Below are 19,393 nucleotides of genomic sequence, written 5' to 3' on the forward strand. Positions count from 1 at the left end.
AGGAACCAGGCTATGAGGGGGTGGCCAGTCCTCTTCTGGCTGTGCCGGGTGGAGATTATAACAGAACCATGCCAAGATGTTCAAAAATGTTCATAAGTGACAAGCATGGTCAAATAATAATCAGGAATAAATCTCAGTTGGCTTTTTCATAGCCGATCATTAGAGTTTAAAACAGCAGGTCTGGGACAGGTAGGGGTTCCATAACCGCAGGCAGAACAGTTTAAACTGGAATAGCAGCAAGGCCAGGCGGACTGGGGACAGCAAGGAGTCACCACGGCCGGTAGTCCCGACGTATGGTCCTAGGGCTCAGGTCTCTCAGTTGGCTTTTCAGCCGATCATTTAGAGTTGAAAACAGCAGGTCTGGGACAGGTAGGGGTTTCGTGAGCTCGCAGGCAGAACAGTTGAAACTGGAATAGCAGCAAGGCCAGGCGGACTGGGGACAGCAAGGTGTCATCATGCCCGGTAGTCCTGACGTATGGTCCTAGGGCTCAGGTTCTCAGAGAGAAAGAGAGAACGAGAGAATTAGAGAGAGCATACTTAAATTCACACAGGACACTGGATAAGACAGGAGAAGTACTCCAGGTATAACCAACTAACCCCAGCCCCCCGACACATAAACTACTGCAGCATAAATACTGGGAGGCTGAGACAGGAGCGGTCCATGGCTACCGACGAGTGCTACAGGGCGGTAGTCATTTAGGCTGGTTACCTTCGCTTTCTTGGGCACAGGTACTATGGTGGTCTGCTTGAAACATGTAGGTATTACAGACTCAGTCAGGGAGAGGTTGAAAATGTCAGTGAAGACATTTGCCATTTGGTCCGCGCATGCTCTGAGTACACGCCCTGGTAATCCATCTAGCCCCGCGGCCTTGTGAATGTTGACCTGTTTAAAGATCTTGCTCACATCAGCTACGGAGAGCGTGATCACATGGTCGTCTGGAACAGCTGGTGCTCTCATGCATGCTTCAGTGTTGCTTGCCTCGAAGTGAGCATTAAAGGCATTTAACTCGTCTGGTAGGCTCGCATCACTGGGCAGCTCGCGGCTGGGTTTCCCTTTGTAGTTTGCAAGCCCTGCCACATCCAACGAGCGTCAGAGCCAGTGTAGTAGGATTCAATCTTAGTCCTGAATTGACGCTTTGCCTGTTTGATGGTTCGTCTGAGGGCATAGCGGGATTTCTTATAAGCATCTGGATTAGTGTTCCGCTCCTTGAAAGCGGCAGCTCTAGCCTTTAGCTCGGTGCGGATGTTGCCTGTAATCCATGGCTTCTGGTTGGGATATGTACGGTCACTGTGGGGACGACGTCATCGATGCACTTATTGATGAAGCCGGTGACTGAGGTGGTATACTCCTCAATGCCATTGGCTGAATCCCGAACATATTCCAGTCTGTGCTAGCAAAACAGTCCTGTTGCTAGCAAAACAGTCCTGTAGCGTAGCATCCACATCATCTGACCACTTCCGTATTGAGTGAGTCACTGGTACTTCCTGCTTTAGTTTTTCTTTGTAAGCAGGAATCAGGAGGATAGAATTATGGTCAGATTTGCCAAATGGAGGGCGAGGGAGAGCTTTGTATAGTCTGTGTATAGTCTCTTTGTATAGCTTTCTTTGTCTCTGTGTGTGGAGTAAAGGTGGTCTAGAGTTTTTTTTTCTCCTATGGTTGCAAATGTGACTTGCTGGTAGAAATGAGGTAAAACAGATTTATGTTTGCCTGCATTAAAGTCCCCGGCCGCTCCGCTTCTGGATGAGCATTTTCTTGTTTGCTTATGGCCTTATACAGCTCGTTGAGTGCGGTCTTAGTGCCAGCATCGGTTTGTGGTGGTAAATAGACAGCTACGAAAAATATAGATTAAAAACTATCTCTCTCTACATATAAAACTTTCCTGATGTTTTGGTCAATTTATCCCAACCAACCACAACTGAAATAATGTATTTATTACTTTAAACTGTTGGTTTAACTCTTAACAGTTCAGAAAGTAACCACGCTTGGTGTAGCACATGTCTGAACTGTCCCCACTTGCACCAGCGAATAGCTAGTTTTTCGCGTGGCACTGACTGGTAAGACACTTCAGGAGGGTGGTCACGTGTGCTAGCAAGGCAGAGGTCCCGAGTTTGTGCCAGGTATGGGCCGAATCGGGAGGAATTGGTACTCGCTAAGCAAGTAGCGTGACGTCCTTTACAGTGGTGCCGTGGCTCAGATCTACAGTTGCGCTCAGCTCAACACTGGGGTCGCTGTTGAGTAAGTTTGAGGGGTGAATGTAGCACATGGGGATGTATGAATCTTACTCCTCAGCGTGAAGTGTCCCCACTTGTGCCAGCGAATAACTAGCTTTTTGCGTGGCACTGACTAGTAAGATGCTTCAGGAGGGTGGTCACGTGTGCTAGCAAGGCAGAGGTCCCGAGTTCGCGGCAGGTATGGGCCGAATCGTGAGAAAGTGGTACTCGCTAAGCAAGCAGCGTGACACCCTTTACATTGGCAAGTTTTTGTAGAACGACTGTGAGAAAGTCAGTTCTGGGGGTGCGGTCAGTTCAATTGAATGCTTCCCAAAACGTTCTTCAACATTATTGAACAGACTTTGAGGTAGCCTACGTTTGCTCCATTTGGTGGGTGTGGCTTGAAGCAATTAGTTAAATATTTGAAGGGCAGCAGTGAATTTTGAACCCACAACCCAACCCCTCCCCGTTTTCAACTGGTCATTCAGAACAGCACCATTTCCGTTTAATTGAATTTTGCATTACGTTTTTTCGTACTGAACACAGCTCTGGTGAGTTTTCTATACTCCAAAATTAATGACAATAAAATGGTGATACCATTAAAATATATAATTTCCCCCTCCAAAAATTAGCCTAACAACATATTGGTCCATATTATCAGGCTGGTGTGTTATTTAGCAATAAGCATTATCACCTGTAACCCAACTGATGCGGCATAGTGGCTATAAATAAATAGGCTGAACGGTTGCCCATCTGTATTTGTGCTAATCGTTAGCTAGATCAGTGCTTCCCAAACTTCTTCAGTCTCACCCCGCCAATTGAATGAACTTAACTATTGTTACACATAAATATGGTATAAGAATACCTTTTACTCATCAAGAAACAGTACCTGGTGTCCCTTACATATTGAAATCAAGAAGATTTGTATAAAGGTGAAATAAACCAGCTTACTGCTGTGTAATGTCACATGCATCCAGGGGTGCAACTTTATGTCCCCCCCACATTCTGAAATTGCATTTTTGTCCCCCCCAGTTTTATCATTGGAATGTGATACAAAACGAGGCAACGGTGTGCTTTAGGACCATGTGTACGCCTCCGAGCGGTCGGGTAGGCCTACCCCACTTCTAAAACCAAAGTTGCGCCCATGCATCTACATCAATAAAGACTAGGGTAGGCCAATTTATTTTGTAGATTTTCTCAATTGAAATAAAATATAAAGGTGGTTCTGGAAGTATTCTCAGGGTGATTATTAGATTGTATGAATATGAGTGTTTTCCCCCCACTGTCACGGTTCAGACAGACGACAAGAGGACCACAATTGCGTCACACCAGAAAGTTTATTTAAACTTAAGGGAAAAGGGAAGTAGGGAGTGAGTGAAGGCTCCAGGGGTTATCCCGTCCAATGTGCTGGGTCTGTGCCTCCCCCAGTGGCAGCGATCGTCCGATGACGCCGGTGGTTGGTGGTCCAGAAGTCCTGGGGGAGGAAACACAGACACAACGGGGCGGATGAAAACAGGCAGAAGTACAGTTCAAGGGAAATCCAAATACGTTGTAGCAAGGCAGAAGGCTGGTCAGAGTTACCGGGGTCGAAGAGTAGTCAGGAGTCGTAATGGCAGAAAGCAGGTCTGGTTTTCCTGGGGCAGAAGAGTATCCAAGAATCAGGCAGGTCCGGGGTCACAAAACAAGGGTGAGCCAGAAGCGCGAGCACACAGGTTCCGGTGTGAGCTTTGCAGACGATCTGACAAAGGAGAGCTGAAAGACGGGACTTTAAATACTGGGAGAGGTTAGTGGGTAATGCAGCGCAGCTGGCAGAGTAATTAGAGCCGAGCAGAGCAGGGACAGGTGGAGCTCGTTAGGCTGAGTAGAGAGAGAGAGATGAGCAGAGTGGAAGATAGTGGAAACACATTAAGGTGGTAACCCGGTGGAGTGAGAGGGCTCATGACAGAACCCCCCAAGGGACGGCCCCAGAAGTCCCAAGAGCAACACCACGCCGGGCGGGAGGAGGGGAGCCGGAGGAGGGCTAGAACTCCTCCGAACGGTCCGAGCGAACGCCCTCATCCTCGGAGGAAGCCGGAGGGCCGTGGTCGGGAGATGGGACAGGTCCCGAGACAGGATCAGGCACAGGACAGGAAGCCGAGCGGGCAGGACGGTTAGGGATCCCTCTGGGGCGGCCCCTACGGATTGCAGGTTGATCAGGATGCCGTTGGTGGAAGGCGGTGATGAGAGTCCTATCCACAATCCGACTAGCTGGCACCCAGGTCCTTTCCTCAGGTCCATAGCCCTCCCAGTCAATGAGGTACTGGAGACCCCTACCCCTCCGTCTGGACCGAAGCAGGCGGCGGACGGTGTAAACCAGACCACCATCGACGAGCCGTGGAGGAGGAGGACAAGGCGCAGCAGGGACCAGCGGACTCTCATGAATGGGCTTAATCTTAGACACATGGAAAGTGGGGTGCACCCTCATGGAATTAGGCAGTTGGAGCCGGACAGCAGTTGGGCTAATCACTCTTATGATAGGGAATGGGCCAATGAACCGAGGTGCCAACTTCTGCGACTCCACCCTGAGTGGCAGGTTCCTTGACGACAACCACACCCTTTGACCAACATGGTAGGTGGGAGCAGGGATTCTCCGACGGTTGGCCCCGGTAGTGTAGCTGGCAACGGATCTGAGAAGTGTGGCTCGGGCCTGTGACCAGGTGCGGCGACATCGACGGGCAAACGCAAGTGCAGATGGGCAAGTAACCTCCCCTTCCTGACTGGCAAATAGAGGAGGCTGGTATCCATAAACACATTGGAAAGGGGACATACCGATGGCAGAGCAGGTCAGAGAATTGTGTGCGTACTCCACCCATGTCAATTGCTGCGACCAGGAGTGGGGGTTGCGTGAAGTCATGCATCGCAGTGCCTTCTCGAGCTCCTGATTTGCCCGCTCTGACTGCCCATTGGATTGGGGATGGAATCCGGAAGTCAGACTGACTGTGGCTCCCAGCAGGTGACAGAAAAAAAAGCGGAGGAGAATTGTGGACCACGGTCAGAAACTACATCCTTTGGCAGTCCGTGGATCCGGAAGACGTGTTCCAGGACCACCTGGGCGGTCTCCTTGGCGGTTGGGAGCTTGGGGAGGGGAATGAAGTGTGCCATCTTGCTGAATCGGTCAACTATGGTGAGAATGACGGTCTTGCCCCTTGAAGGGGGCAGCCCCGTGACAAAGTCAAGGGCGATGTGAGACCAGGGACGTCTGGGCACAGGCAGGGGCTGCAGCAATCCGGCTGGGGGCTGGCAGGACGACTTGTGTTGGTTGCAGATGGGGCAGGCTTGGACGAATTCCCGTACATCCTTTCTCAGAGCGGGCCACCAGAACCTCTGGGCGAGCAGGTTGTAAGTGCGGGTGGAGCCAGGGTGACAAGCTAGGCGGGAGTCATGTCCCCACTGAACGACCTGGGACCTTAGGTTTTCGGGGACAAAAAGGCGGTCAGCTGGGCAAGTGCTGGGACCGGGCTGGTTACGGAGAGCTTCCAGCACCTGTTCCTCAACAGCCCAGGTCAGAGCTGCTATGATGCAGGGACTTGGCAGAATCGACACAGGATCCTTGGAGGGGTTGTCATCCTTCTGGAATTGACGGGAGAGGGCGTCTGGCTTGGTGTTGCGTGATCCAGGCCGGTATGACAGAGTGAAATTAAACCTGGTGAAGAACAGGGCCCAGCGGGACTGCCTGGAGTTCAACCGTTTGGCCGTGCGGATGTACTCCAAGTTCTTATGATCGGTCCAAACGAGAAATGGAATGGTGGACCCCTCCAGCCAGTGACGCCACTCCTCCAAGGCAAGCTTCACAGCCAGCAGCTCTCGGTTCCCTATGTCGTAATTGCACTCAGAGGGGGACAACCGACGTGAGAAAAAGGCACAGGGATGGAGCTTCCTATCCTCCGCAGCCCACTGAGAAATCACAGCACCAACTCCCACATCCGAGGCGTCCACCTCCACAATGAATTGCCGGTCCACGTCAGGCATCTGGAGGATGGGAGCGGAGGTGAACCTTACCTTGAGGGTACTGAAGGCCTTGTCGGCTGCTGGGGTCCAGGTGAAGGGTTGCTTGGTGCTGGTTAGAGCAGTGAGAGGGGCAGCAACGGTACTGTAGTTCCGGATAAACTTTCTATAGAAGTTAGCAAACCCCAGAAACTGTTGCAGCTTCTTTCTGTTCTCCGGAACTGGCCATGACGTGACTGCTGATACTTTGGCCGGATCCATTTGGATACTTCCCTCTGCCACTATGTACCCCAGGAAGGCCACTGTCTTGACGTGAAACTCACATTTCTCTGCCTTGGCGTAGAGGGAATTCTCCAGAAGACGATGAAGGACTTGCTGGACATGGCGGGTGTGTTCAGACAGGTTTCTGGAGTAGATTAAGATGTCATCCAGGTAAACGAAGACAAACTTGTTTAACATGTCCCGCAGTACATCATTCACTAGAGCCTGGAACACAGCAGGGGCATTGGTGAGGCCAAAAGGCATAACCAGATACTCGTAGTGGCCTGTTGGTGTATTGAATGCGGTCTTCCATTCATCTCCCTCCCGGATCCGCACTAGGTGGTAAGCGTTTCTGAGATCCAACTTGGTAAAAACAGTGGCTCCCTGGAGCAACTCAAAAGCAGAGGTGAGCAGAGGGAGAGGGTAACGGTTCTTCACTGTGATGTCGCGTGAGTCCCCTGTAGTCGATGCAGGGCGAAGAGATCCGTCCTCTTCCCCACAAAGAAGAAGCCAGCACCAGCCGGAGATGAAGATGAACGGATCAATCCTGTGGACAGAGAGTCATTGATGTAGTCCTCCATGGACCTTCTTTCAGGAGCAGACAACGACAAAGACGGCCCCTTGGAGGGGCTGTTCCAGGGAGGAGGTCGATGGCACAGTCGCACGGTCGGTGAGGGGGCAGAGATGTGGCTCTTGCTTTGTTAAACACTTCTCTGAGACCATGGTAGCATTCTGGGACATGGGAGAGGTCAGGGCGGAGTTAGTAGGTACTGGCCGAGGGGGTAGTGCGGCAGCAAGCAGGCAGGTTCGGTGGCAGTCCTCTCCCCACTCCCTGATCACCCCGGTCACCCAGTCGAGCTGAGGGTTGTGCCGGGCGGAGCCATGGGTAACCCAGGATGAGGGGTTGGCCTGGAGAGGGGAGCAGGTGAAACTGGATAGTTTCTTGATGGTTTCCGGACAGACCCATCAAGACCGGGGCCGTGACATGAGTGACTGATCCGAGTAAGTGTCCGTCCAGTGCCCGGGCAGGAATAGGAGGTGTCAAACGGAGGTTCTCCAGTCCCAGTTGGCGTGCCAGCTTGATGTCCATTATGTTGGCTTCGGCGCCAGAATCCACCAGAGCAGCCAGGGTGTGAGTAGAGTCAGAGAGGCGGAGGTGAACTTGCAGCAAGGGGTTTGCGGTCGGAGGACGGGATGGTCATTGAGCTCAACCGGACTCCCCTATGCCCGGTGAGCTTCGGCTTTTAAAGGGCAGGTTACCACACGATGTCCATCACCTCCACAATAGAGGCAGAGGTTTGAGGTGAAGCGGCGCTGGCGCTCTGCAGGAGTGAGAGAGGCTCGCCCAATCTCCATAGGCTCAGACTGATCAAGCTGACTTGGGTGAGTGGCAGTAGCTGACAGGAGCCCAGTCGGATCTCTCCGAATGCCGGTAGTTGGTGGACCTTGGCGCCCCCTCTCACGACGACGTGGTCTGTATCCTTCTGTCGATCCGGACAGTCAGTGCGATGGCTTCATCAAGAGTGGAAGGCAGTTCATGGGAGACCAACTCGTCCTTGATATAGTCAGCCAAGCTATGGAAGAACGCGTCCCACCAACGATGGTGTGTTCCAAGAACTTCGTCTTGCCAGGGTTCGGAAGTCGATGGAATGGTCTGCGACTGTACGTCTGCCTTGTCGAATACTGAACAGTTCATGAGACGCCTCTGCGGTTGGTGAATCCAGGTCAAACACCTTCAGCATCTCCTCAGCAAACAGGTCGAAGGTTGCACATGCGGGGGTTTGACGTTCGAACTCTGCTGTTCCCCAGAGTCGAGCTCGGCCCGTCAGGTGAGTGATGGCATACCCGACCCTAGCCCCTCCGTGGCGAAGGTCCTTGGCTGCAAGGAGAACTGAAGTCGGCAGCTAGTCAGGAATGGCCGGACCTGGGTAGAATCGCCGTTGAACCGCTCGGGGTTTCCAATCTTGGGTTCCGGGGCAGCGGCTGAAATGACCGGGGCAGGTAACTCGGAGGCAGGGCTGGTGGGCAGACTGGCTGGGGTAAGGTTGGTGAGGAGTTGGATGATCCTGGCGAGTTGTTGTTGCTGCTGCTGGGACTGCTGCTGGTGCTGCTGGAACTGCTGATGCTGTTGGTAGCCGACCTGAAGCAGAGAGGTGATGTCGCCGCTCATGCGGCCTAGCTTTCTCTCTCAGTGTGTTCCAGGCGTAGCATGGCGGTGGGTTGCTCAGGTTCTTCGGTTTCCATGTCGGGGGAAGTGTGCGCTGAGTCCATGATGGTCAGATCGTACTGTCACGGTTCAGACAGACGACAAGAGGACCACACATTGCGTCACACCAGAAAGTTTATTTAAACTTAAGGGAAAAGGGAAGTAGGGAGTGAGTGAAGGCTCCAGGGGTTATCCCGTCCAATGTGCTGGGTCTGTGCCTCCCCCAGTGGCAGCGATGCGTCCGATGACGCCGGTGGTTGGTGGTCCAGAAGTCCTGGGGGGAGGAAACACAGACACAACGGGGCGGATGAAAACAGGCAGAAGTACAGTTCAAGGGAAATCCAAATACGTTGTAGCAAGGCAGAAGGCTGGTCAGAGTTACCGGGGTCGAAGAGTAGTCAGGAGTCGTAATGGCAGAAAGCAGGTCTGGTTTTCCTGGGGCAGAAGAGTATCCAAGAATCAGGCAGGTCCGGGGTCACAAAACAAGGGTGAGCCAGAAGCGCGAGCACACAGGTTCCGGGTGTGAGCTTTGCAGACGATCTGACAAAGGAGAGCTGAAAGACGGGACTTTAAATACTGGGAGAGGTTAGTGGGTAATGCAGCGCAGCTGGCAGAGTAATTAGAGCCGAGCAGAGCAGGGACAGGTGGAGCTCGTTAGGCTGAGTAGAGAGAGAGAGATGAGCAGAGTGGAAGATAGTGGAAACACATTAAGGTGGTAACCCGGTGGAGTGAGAGGGCTCATGACACCCACAATGCTGGCAATCAAATGTGTTTCTAAACATAAATAAGGAGGATAGGTTGCTGCTGCTTGTCAGAGTCGAGAGAAGCAGGATGCCTCTGACATGAGAGATAAACAGGCTTGCTTGAGCCTGCTGCCTGAGGTTCAGAGAACAACCCTTCTGTAATTGTGTAGCCTACTAGTGTAGCCTTCCAGTTCTTTCAAAGTTCATAATTGTTATGTGAATTATTTAACAAACTATTTCAGTGTGTCTGTGCGTCTCCCAAAAGGTTGTAAGTCTTTGGGATTTAAGTAACGGACAGAGTCCCGGTCTGCATAGTCAGAGATTTATTCATTGAGAATTCTGCCATCACAATTTCAGAGTCCATCTTTTATACTCATACGTCATACAAAAATTCCTCCTCTCTGTAGGCGGGCTGTAGTTTTCCACTTTAAAACTGCTCTCCTGACCATCAGTTCACACACACACACACACACATACACACACACACACACACACACGCATACATACACACACACACACATACACACACACACACACACATGCATACACACATACATACACACACACACACATACATACACACACATGCATTCCTTAGTTATCGCCGTCCTCACAATATCCTGCATACTCCTTAAAAAGCCTAACAGTTTCTCTCCTCCCTTAATTCCTCAGTTATCAGTTGCCTGTAGACAGTTCTCCTTGTCCTTTGTTGTCTGGCCTAACTCTTACTCACATTGCTAAATAGTAACACAATGTCATAATCTTTACTGGTCCTACACTCACACATTCTAACACATTTCACACAGTTTCAGGGTGTAATAATTAGTCATTAATAATTAATCTATCAATCCACCCATTGAAGCATATAAGTTGGTTTGCATATAAAAACATAAAACATTGTCTCATTCAATAAAGGTTAATCAGCAATGGTACCTAACCTGTTTACCCACTATCTGGAAACAACAGTCTAAGCCTATAGTGAAGAACGTTTGCTTCATCACATCCTGCAACATCGGTTAACTAGTACACCATACTTAAAACAAGACTTTAATACACAAAATATCATAACAATAACTTTTAAACTAGAGATTTATAGTTCTAGGTAAACATCCAGTCTCAAACTATCTGAATCGCCGTCGTCCTCCACCAAGCCTGGTGGGTCATGTTCTTCATTCCTTAGGTCGGAGTCCGGGATTGGGCCGTATCTCACCATCTGCTGTGATACTGCTCCAACGCCTTGCTCACCAATCCTCGGACACAGGGAATAAGACAACATCCACAAAGAACAAGCATACCCATAGACGCGATTGCCGCGCCTAAAATAGTTACAACAATAGTTTTCCATTTACCAAACATTTTATCAAACCAACCAGTCATTGATGTATTCATCCCCCAGTTCTCAGCCCATTCTTTACTTAATGCAGTGAGACCTGCCAGTGCTCTAGTTACTGTACCATCTGGGGCTGTATTGTTGGGGATAAACATACAACAATGACCTCCCACCATCTTGAAAATCCGCCCTTCTCTCTGCTAAAAGCATTTCGAGAACCAAACTATTCTGCAGGTCATGAGTGAGGTGGCGGATAGTTGGCCTGAGATTCTCTTCACTGCATCCCTTGTCTAATTAACAAACCTTGTAGATGTAATTAATCCAGTCAACATTTTTATCAATTGTAACCCACCAGAAAAACGTTGTTGTAAACCCTTCTCCAATTTGATCTGTGATTCGCATTACTTTGGTGTCTATAACATTGATCATCTCTGGGGTTCATGGTGAATTGGGGTGCCTTAGTATTATCCTTTTTAAGAGTGGTTATTTTAATATCAGAACAATTAGGTGAGGTTTGGTTTGATCCCAAATCTATCACACAAGAGAACATGGTCTGAGGCATAGGTACAGTTACAAGGGTTGGCCTACCTGTTGAACAGGCATAACAATTAGTTTGACCCAACGCCCTAGCTGTGTAGTTAATCCACCTTACCCAGAAGTTCTCATTTGAAATTCCTTCTACTTCTCCTTGGTTCATTTCCTGCAAGAGGAAATATTATACCCTTGGTGGTTTAGTGCTATTTATTCCATTCCATTCTCATAGTATGTTCCCCAGGTATGTTTAAACACCCTTGCCCAACTTTCATGTACACGCCCCCTTCTTACCAAAGCCCCCAAAACCTCCTATCTCTTCATGGGAGAAGTCGAATGGTATCTTGAATCCCCCATCTTGTCCTAAACTGACTTTAACTATTGAAATAATCATTCCCCCAATAGTCTTTCCTGGTTTCAGTATTTCTACGAGATCGAATCAGTGCATAATTTCCCTGTTTAGGTTGACCTGGATTAATCCATAATATGGTTAACATGATGATGCAGCTCAGAGTCCCCCAAAATCCCCAAAACCGCCATCCCAATCCTGTCCCTGACCCACCTGCCTATACTTCCCCATACCCATACCTCTATAAACACCCCACAGTGATGAAAGGTCGGGGTAGGGTTTCTTCGTTAACAGAGTTTACCCCCGAACCCTAATGGGTCAGATCTTCTCTTTAACTCTGTGTGTGTTCAACGGTGTTGGTATGTTGGCATACCTTTTTGCAGTGGGTAACGTGGACCCAAGTGGCTCTCTCAGCTATTCTTATAGCGAAGGCAGTTACAGTGGGGAAAAAAAGTATTTAGTCAGCCACCAATTGTGCAAGTTCTCCCACTTAAAAAGATGAGAGAGGCCTGTAATTTTCATCATAGGTACACGTCAACTATGACAGACAAATTGAGAAAAAAAAATCCAGAAAATCACATTGTAGGATTTTTTATGAATTTATTTGCAAATTATGGTGGAAAATAAGTATTTGGTTACCTACAAACAAGCAAGATTTCTGGCTCTCACAGACCTGTAACTTCTTCTTTAAGAGGCTCCTCTGTCCTCCACTCGTTACCTGCTATTAATGGCACCTGTTTGAACTTGTTATCAGTATAAAAGACACCTGTCCACAACCTCAAACAGTCACACTCCAAACTCCACTATGGCCAAGACCAAAGAGCTGTCAAAGGACACCAGAAACAAAATTGTAGACCTGCACCAGGCTGGCAAGACTGAATCTGCAATAGGTAAGCAGCTTGGTTTGAAGAAATCAACTGTGGGAGCAATTATTAGGAAATGGAAGACATACAAGACCACTGATAATCTCCCTCGATCTGGGGTTCCACGCAAGATCTCACCCCGTGGGGTTAAAATGATCACAAGAACGGTGAGCAAAAAATCCCAGAACCACAAGGGGGACCTAGTGAATGACCTGCAGAGAGCTGGGACCAAAGTAACAAAGCCTACCATCAGTAACACACTACGCCGCCAGGGACTGGGGACTCAAATCCTGCAGTGCCAGACGTGTCCCCCTGCTTAAGCCAGTACATGTCCAGGCCCGTCTGAAGTTTGCTAGAGTGCATTTGGATGATCCAGAAGAGGATTGGGAGAATGTCATATGGTCAGATGAAACCAAAATAGAACTTTTTTGGTAAAAACTCAACTCGTCTTGTTTGGAGGACAAAGAATGCTGAGTTGCATCCAAAGAACACCATACCTAATGTGAAGCATGGGGGGTGGAAACATCATGCTTTGGGGCTGTTTTTCTGCAAAGGGACCAGGACAACTGATCCGTGTAAAGGAAAGAATGAATGGGGCCATGTATCGTGAGATTTTGAGTGAAAACCTCCTTCCATCAGCAAGGGCATTGAAGATGAAACGTGGCTGGGTCTTTCAGCATGACAATGATCCCAAATACACCGCCCGGGCAACGAAGGAAGCATTTCAAGGTCCTGGAGTGGCCTAGCCAGTCTCCAGATCTCAACCGCATAGAAAATCTTTGGAGGGAGTTGAAAGTCCGTGTTGCCCAGCGACAGCCCCAAAACATCACTGCTCTAGAGGAGATCTGCATGGAGGAATGGGCCAAAATACCAGCAACAGTGTGTGAAAACCTTGTGAAGACTTACAGAAAACGTTTGACCTGTGTCATTGCCAACAAAGGGTATATAACAAAGTATTGAGAAACTTTTGTTATTGACCAAATACTTATTTTCCACCATAATTTGCAAATAAATTCATTAAAAACCCTACAATGTGATTTTCTGGATTTTTTTTCCTCATTTTGTCTGTCATAGTTGACGTGTACCTATGATGAAAATTACAGGCCTCTCTCATCTTTTTAAGTGGGAGAACTTGCACAATTGGTGGCTGACTAAATACTTTTTTTTCCCCCACTGTACCAATAGGACTTGGTATGGTCCCTCCCAGTGGACTGCTTTCGATCCTTTTTCCTCAACGAATGGATCCACACCCAGTCTCCAGGTTATATACTATGAATCACCTTCTCCTTTAATTATCCTGTAGGACACAAATTCTTAGACATACGGTTAATGAACAATTTTCTCATGTGTTCTGCTAGTGTATTCTCTAGTTCTATGTCTGCCTGTCTGGTCCTGCCAACTGTGGCATTCTGTAAGGTCTTCCAAACACTTTCTCAAAGGGGGATAACCCATCTTTATCTGGGGTTACTCTAAATTTCTCTATAAAAAAACTCTATAAAATCAATTTCCAATTGCTGGAAAGGGTACTTAGCCGGAGGATACTCACCCTGAGGTGCCCTTTGTCTGCCCTGGTGATTATTTTGAGCACAGATAACACATCTTGAACAAAAGTTTTAAAAAATAAAAATAATAATAATCCCATATGCAATTGTTGTCTAATCTGCTCTACCATCCATCCCTCCTCTTGACACATGTCACTGCCCATGTGTCAATATTACCACCTACCTAAACAATCACTTAGGTAATATTGGTAATTTATCATCCAATTGCCATCCCTTATTTATTTTTGAGACTGTCCCTTGCTTCTTTATTGCTCATATCTTCCTGATCTCATTACTAAATAAATGATCTAGGTAATAGCTGTTTCGCATTAGATTGTGCCTTCCTCTGATTACTGCAGCTCATTGCATTAATTTAGTTTCAAATACCAACTTGTTGTTTATTAAAGCATAATAAAAATGAAATTTAAATGACAACATTTGTATCCCGTAAAAGTAATCCAAGATTAGTACAATTGACTAGCAACAGGTATCCGTCATTCAGGGAAAGCTCTCTCTCTTCTGTTATTTTATGGTTCAAATCATATATATTATTACCAAATTATAATCTTTACACTTTTCACAGTACTATAAATTACCCTCAACTTGGTAAAATAAACTATCTTAAAGTCCTCCTCTCATGCCTTTAGAATTACCAGTGTGGATGATTAATTAACACCAGAAATTCAAAACAGAGTTCAGAGGCAATTTAAATCATTCAACGAACTGTTCCATCCCATAGTATACTAAACATTACCATTATTCTAAATATTTCATAAATGTTACTTATCCCAATTGTTCATTAAGTCCTCATGACATTTATTCTCATAAGAAATCATGTATACCCTAAACTCAGTCAAAACAGAAAACTCCATAAAATTCACTGTGTGTGCTCCTTTAAGACTTATCACCTTTGACCTGTTGAAAAACCCCTAAAATCAAAATAACAAGGCTTTATAAACATCATACTAGGTGTGTTGTTTTTTATTTGAAAACCCCAATTAAAAAACAACAAACCAAAATAGCCAGGTCATGAGGTCTCCTGATTTCTCTCTTCCCCTTCTCTAGTCATGCCTCCTCTTCTTCCTCTGATTCTGGCTTTCTCCCCCTGTCTCTTCCTCCTCTGCCTGGATTATACTTTCCTCCTTTTCCTCTCTTCCCCTTCTGCCTATAGTTTCTTAACTGGTGCCCTTTCCTTCCACAGTAACTACACGGTTCCTCACATTCTCTAGCAAAATGTCCCGTTTGTCACAATTATAACACTTCCACTTACTCCTGTCTCCACTATTACCGTTTCCTTCTTGTCTGTCTTTGCTACCGTAACCTCTCTTCTCTCCTAGGTCCTTCCAGTCTCTCCTACCTCCCATCTCCCCTAGGGCTGCCACTAGGTACTCAGCTCCTTCACTTCCTTTTCTGGTTTCGTTTCTTTCCATTCTGCACATGATAGATTGCATAACGCTTAACTTCAGCTAAGGTAGCCGTCCCCCAGTTTTTTATTGCTTGAGAGATTTCTGACCTCATTCCACTTAGAAGGCAATCTTTAACTGTTGGTGATACGGACCCTCTGGTGCCCCTGGTCCTGGATCTATTAGCCCACTGTTTGCATTGAACACATCTCTCAGTCTCTCTAGGTATTGACTAATAGTCTCACTGTCTCCTACCTACACTCATGGACTTTGGAGAAGTCAGCATGTCTGTCATAATATTCTCTCAGATTATCACAGTTGTGCCAATTTATCTCCATAAGCTCCTCCTTCTGCCCACTCTAGGACCTGCACATTCCCATCCCCGGGAACCCAATTTCTCTCACTGCCTCCCAGTCCTTTAGCTCTATCTGTCTGACTGCCCTCTCTAGTTCCCCTGTATTCAGCATAAAGCTGGCGGTCAGCCCTTCCATATCTCTTCTGAACTGGTGTACCCCCGTCTTGGGGTGGGGTATCCCTTCCACTGCTCTCACTACACTCTCTGCTTCGTTTACTAAATCCTGGCATTAGTAAATTCTATCTACACACCACCAAAACGAATAACATATTTGCATACACATAACTAGAAAGCATGAATTTAATGCCATTCTTGCTTAAACAATGCAATTCAACCTTTCTGAAATCTAATTACCTCTGTTATCAACAAAAATTATAGCCACCTCTTATGAAACCCCCAATCTGTCATTGTTTAGAATACAGCAGATATAGGTAACTGTCCTTTCTAAGTAGGCTACAAGTAACACCAAACACATGCCGTAGTTGACCAGCATATATTGAATTTATCTCCATAGTATTAATATCCAATGTAGTGATTGACGTTCCTTAATGGAAACCCTAAATTGGCTTTGTACAATATTATATTAATTATGTCTCACCCATGACGTATGTCTATGTTTGGGTGAGCAAGTTAATATATAATTATTATTCCAATTATTATTTTATGAAGTCTCTAGCCTCTAATTCAACACAAAACCCCATCATCAAATGTACTCCCAGCAGAACTGAAAAAAACAAAACAGACTGTGATTTCCAGGACAATGCTCCTTTGTTCTGGCCTCACTATCTCCCCGAGAGTTGGCACTCCCTTAAGGTCTCTATTACTCCTCTTTTCTCTCCCAATCTGCTCTTGGTAACCTGCATACCTTTTAACCTCAATATGTGTTGCTGTGCTTTTCTCCACCCTATCAAAGTATTTTTAATGGTCCTGCTTATCTCTGGTCTTATTCCACTGAGGAACGCTATATTTTTAATTGCTGATGGTAGGGCGTATCATTCCCCTGTCTCTGGTCTGGCTCGGTATGCCACTGTTTGCGTTAAACACATCTTTAACCCTCTCTAAGTACTGGCTGACAGTCTCACTATCCACTTGTTTACACTCATGTACTTTAGAGAAGTCTGCATGACGATGGTAATGTTCTCTGAGGCTATTACACAATTCAGTTATTTTCCCAACATACTCTCCGTGATCGCCCATGGCAAAAGTGCCCTCTGGGCATCCCTGAAACCCACTGCCCTCTAACGGCAGCCCAAACCTTACTATTCCTGTTTTGGGGTACGTCATTCCTTCTACCGCTCTGGCCACGTCCTCTGTGTTCATGGCCTGTCTGCTAAATGGCAATTATTATTATTATTATTACTGTATACATCTAAGGTTGCTGGGGCCCCTTCATTCCCCTGCCAATAGATTAGGTAAGGCTATCAGTGGGTACTGGCCCCCTCCTACTCTCTCATCTCCTGACTCATACTGACTCCCTCCTGAGCTTAGCTCTGAATCCTTCCGTTCCTCTTCTATATAACAAGTTAGTTAAAACAGTTTCACACCACACCTGGAATCACCCCTTCCTGTATAGGTACTAGTCCCCCAGAATTATCTCCTACTCTACGGAGGAATTTATCCCCACAATGTAATCTTGATAATTCCTGACAGACCCATACAATAGGAATGGGTTCTCCCTCCACTATACAACCACCTGGAATTATTCATAGATGTGACTTTTGAGCAAATATTAGGTCTCACACGTATACAACCTTACATGATTATTGGTTAACACTATCGGTAACCCGGAGTTTGTAAGGCTCCAGTTTCATGAAACGGATAGAGTTACGGCAAAATCTACAGTTGTTTGTGACTTTTGACTTTACTAATATTCTATTTCTCACACATGCTATTTTAATTCCTTCTGGTGTACTTTTTGTATTTGTTTAACCCGGATTATTTGTTGACTGTTCTATAATCTCTTACAGGTTACATCCCTTAGGTGTACTTTTAATAGTTACTTCTATTTCAACACTGGGTAGTTTCTTTTGGTAATGGCCTATTACCGTGAATCGTTACGGACCCACCAACAGGTTGACTAGTCCCCCATAATTATCTCCTACTCTACGGAGGAATTTATCCCCACAATGTAATCTTGATAATTCCTGACAGTCCCATACATTTCACTTAAAATGGCTACGCATTGATCAATTTGCTACTTTTCAATATTTTAGCAAGTTCTCAAATCAATTTCACCAAGTAATGAATAAAGACTACTGACCTTATCCTTGCAGCCGAGATTCAATGTAGGTTTGGATTCCGTCACCGTCACCGTCTCTGTCATTAATCAGGTGTCCTCTGGCTCTGTCTTAACCCTTAATGTCAAAGGGCAGGACTATCTATTTACGAATGTCATTCGCCTGTCACGGCTTTTCAGAGTTACCTGGAATGACAGAGGCAGGTATTGGAATCCCGGCTCGAAGGACCAAGCTGTTAAGTGAATTATTTAACAAACTATTTCAGTGTCTCTGTGCGTCTCCCAAAATGTTTTTTGGGATTTAAGTAACGGACAGAGTCCCGGTCTGCATAGTCAGAGATTTATTTATTGAGAATTCTGCCATCACAATTTCAGAGTCCATCTTTTATACTCATACGTCATACAAAAATCCCTCCTTTCTGTAGGCAGGCTGTAGTTTTCCACTTTAAAATTGCTCTCCTGACCATCAGTTCACACACACACACACATGCACACACACACACACACACACACATGCATACACACATACATACACACACACATACATACACACACACATGCATTCGTTAGTTATTGCCGTCCTCACAATATCCTGCATACTCCTTAAAAAGCCTAACAGTTTCTCTCCTCCCTAAATTCCTCAGTTATCAGTTGCCTGTAGACAGTTCTCCTTGTCCTTTGTTGTCTGGCCTAACTCTTACTCACATTGCTAAATAGTAACACAATGTCATAATCTTTACTGGTCCTACACTCACACATTCTAACACATTTCACACAGTTTCAGGGTGTAATAATTAGTTATTAATAATTAATCTATCAATAATACTACCAAAGTTGTCTTTGAACATAGTTGAGCCTAATATAACCATTACAAATTATCTGTCATTTTGAGAAATAGTGCTCACGCGATATGTCACTTTGCAATAAAAACTTTCTCTATTTGAAAAATATCATTTTCTATATAATTCTATATATTTGTGCTTATAAATTTACCATGTTAAATATGACTGTATTTCTTTATTTGTTACAAGTTAGCTCACAGAATTAAGGGTTTTCAAGCCATTCATAAAATTAGGAATTGAGTAGTACTGTGTAGAAAGCCAGGACCTATGGTGGTTAAATAATTTCCCATCCATCAAATGTATCGTAGTATACAGTGCTATAAAAAAGTATTTGCCCCCTTTCTAATTTTCTCGACTTTTGCATATTTGTGATACTGAATGTTATCAGATCTTCAACCAAAACCTAATATTAGATCAAGGGAACATAAGTGAACAAATAACACAACAATTAAGTATTTATTTCATTTATTCCAGGTCCTGAGGCAGCAAAGCATCCCCAAACCATCACACCACCACCACCATGCTTGACCACCTGGTA

Source organism: Coregonus clupeaformis, unplaced genomic scaffold (assembly GCF_020615455.1).
Source record: "Coregonus clupeaformis isolate EN_2021a unplaced genomic scaffold, ASM2061545v1 scaf2219, whole genome shotgun sequence".
Lineage (NCBI taxonomy): Eukaryota > Metazoa > Chordata > Actinopteri > Salmoniformes > Salmonidae > Coregonus > Coregonus clupeaformis.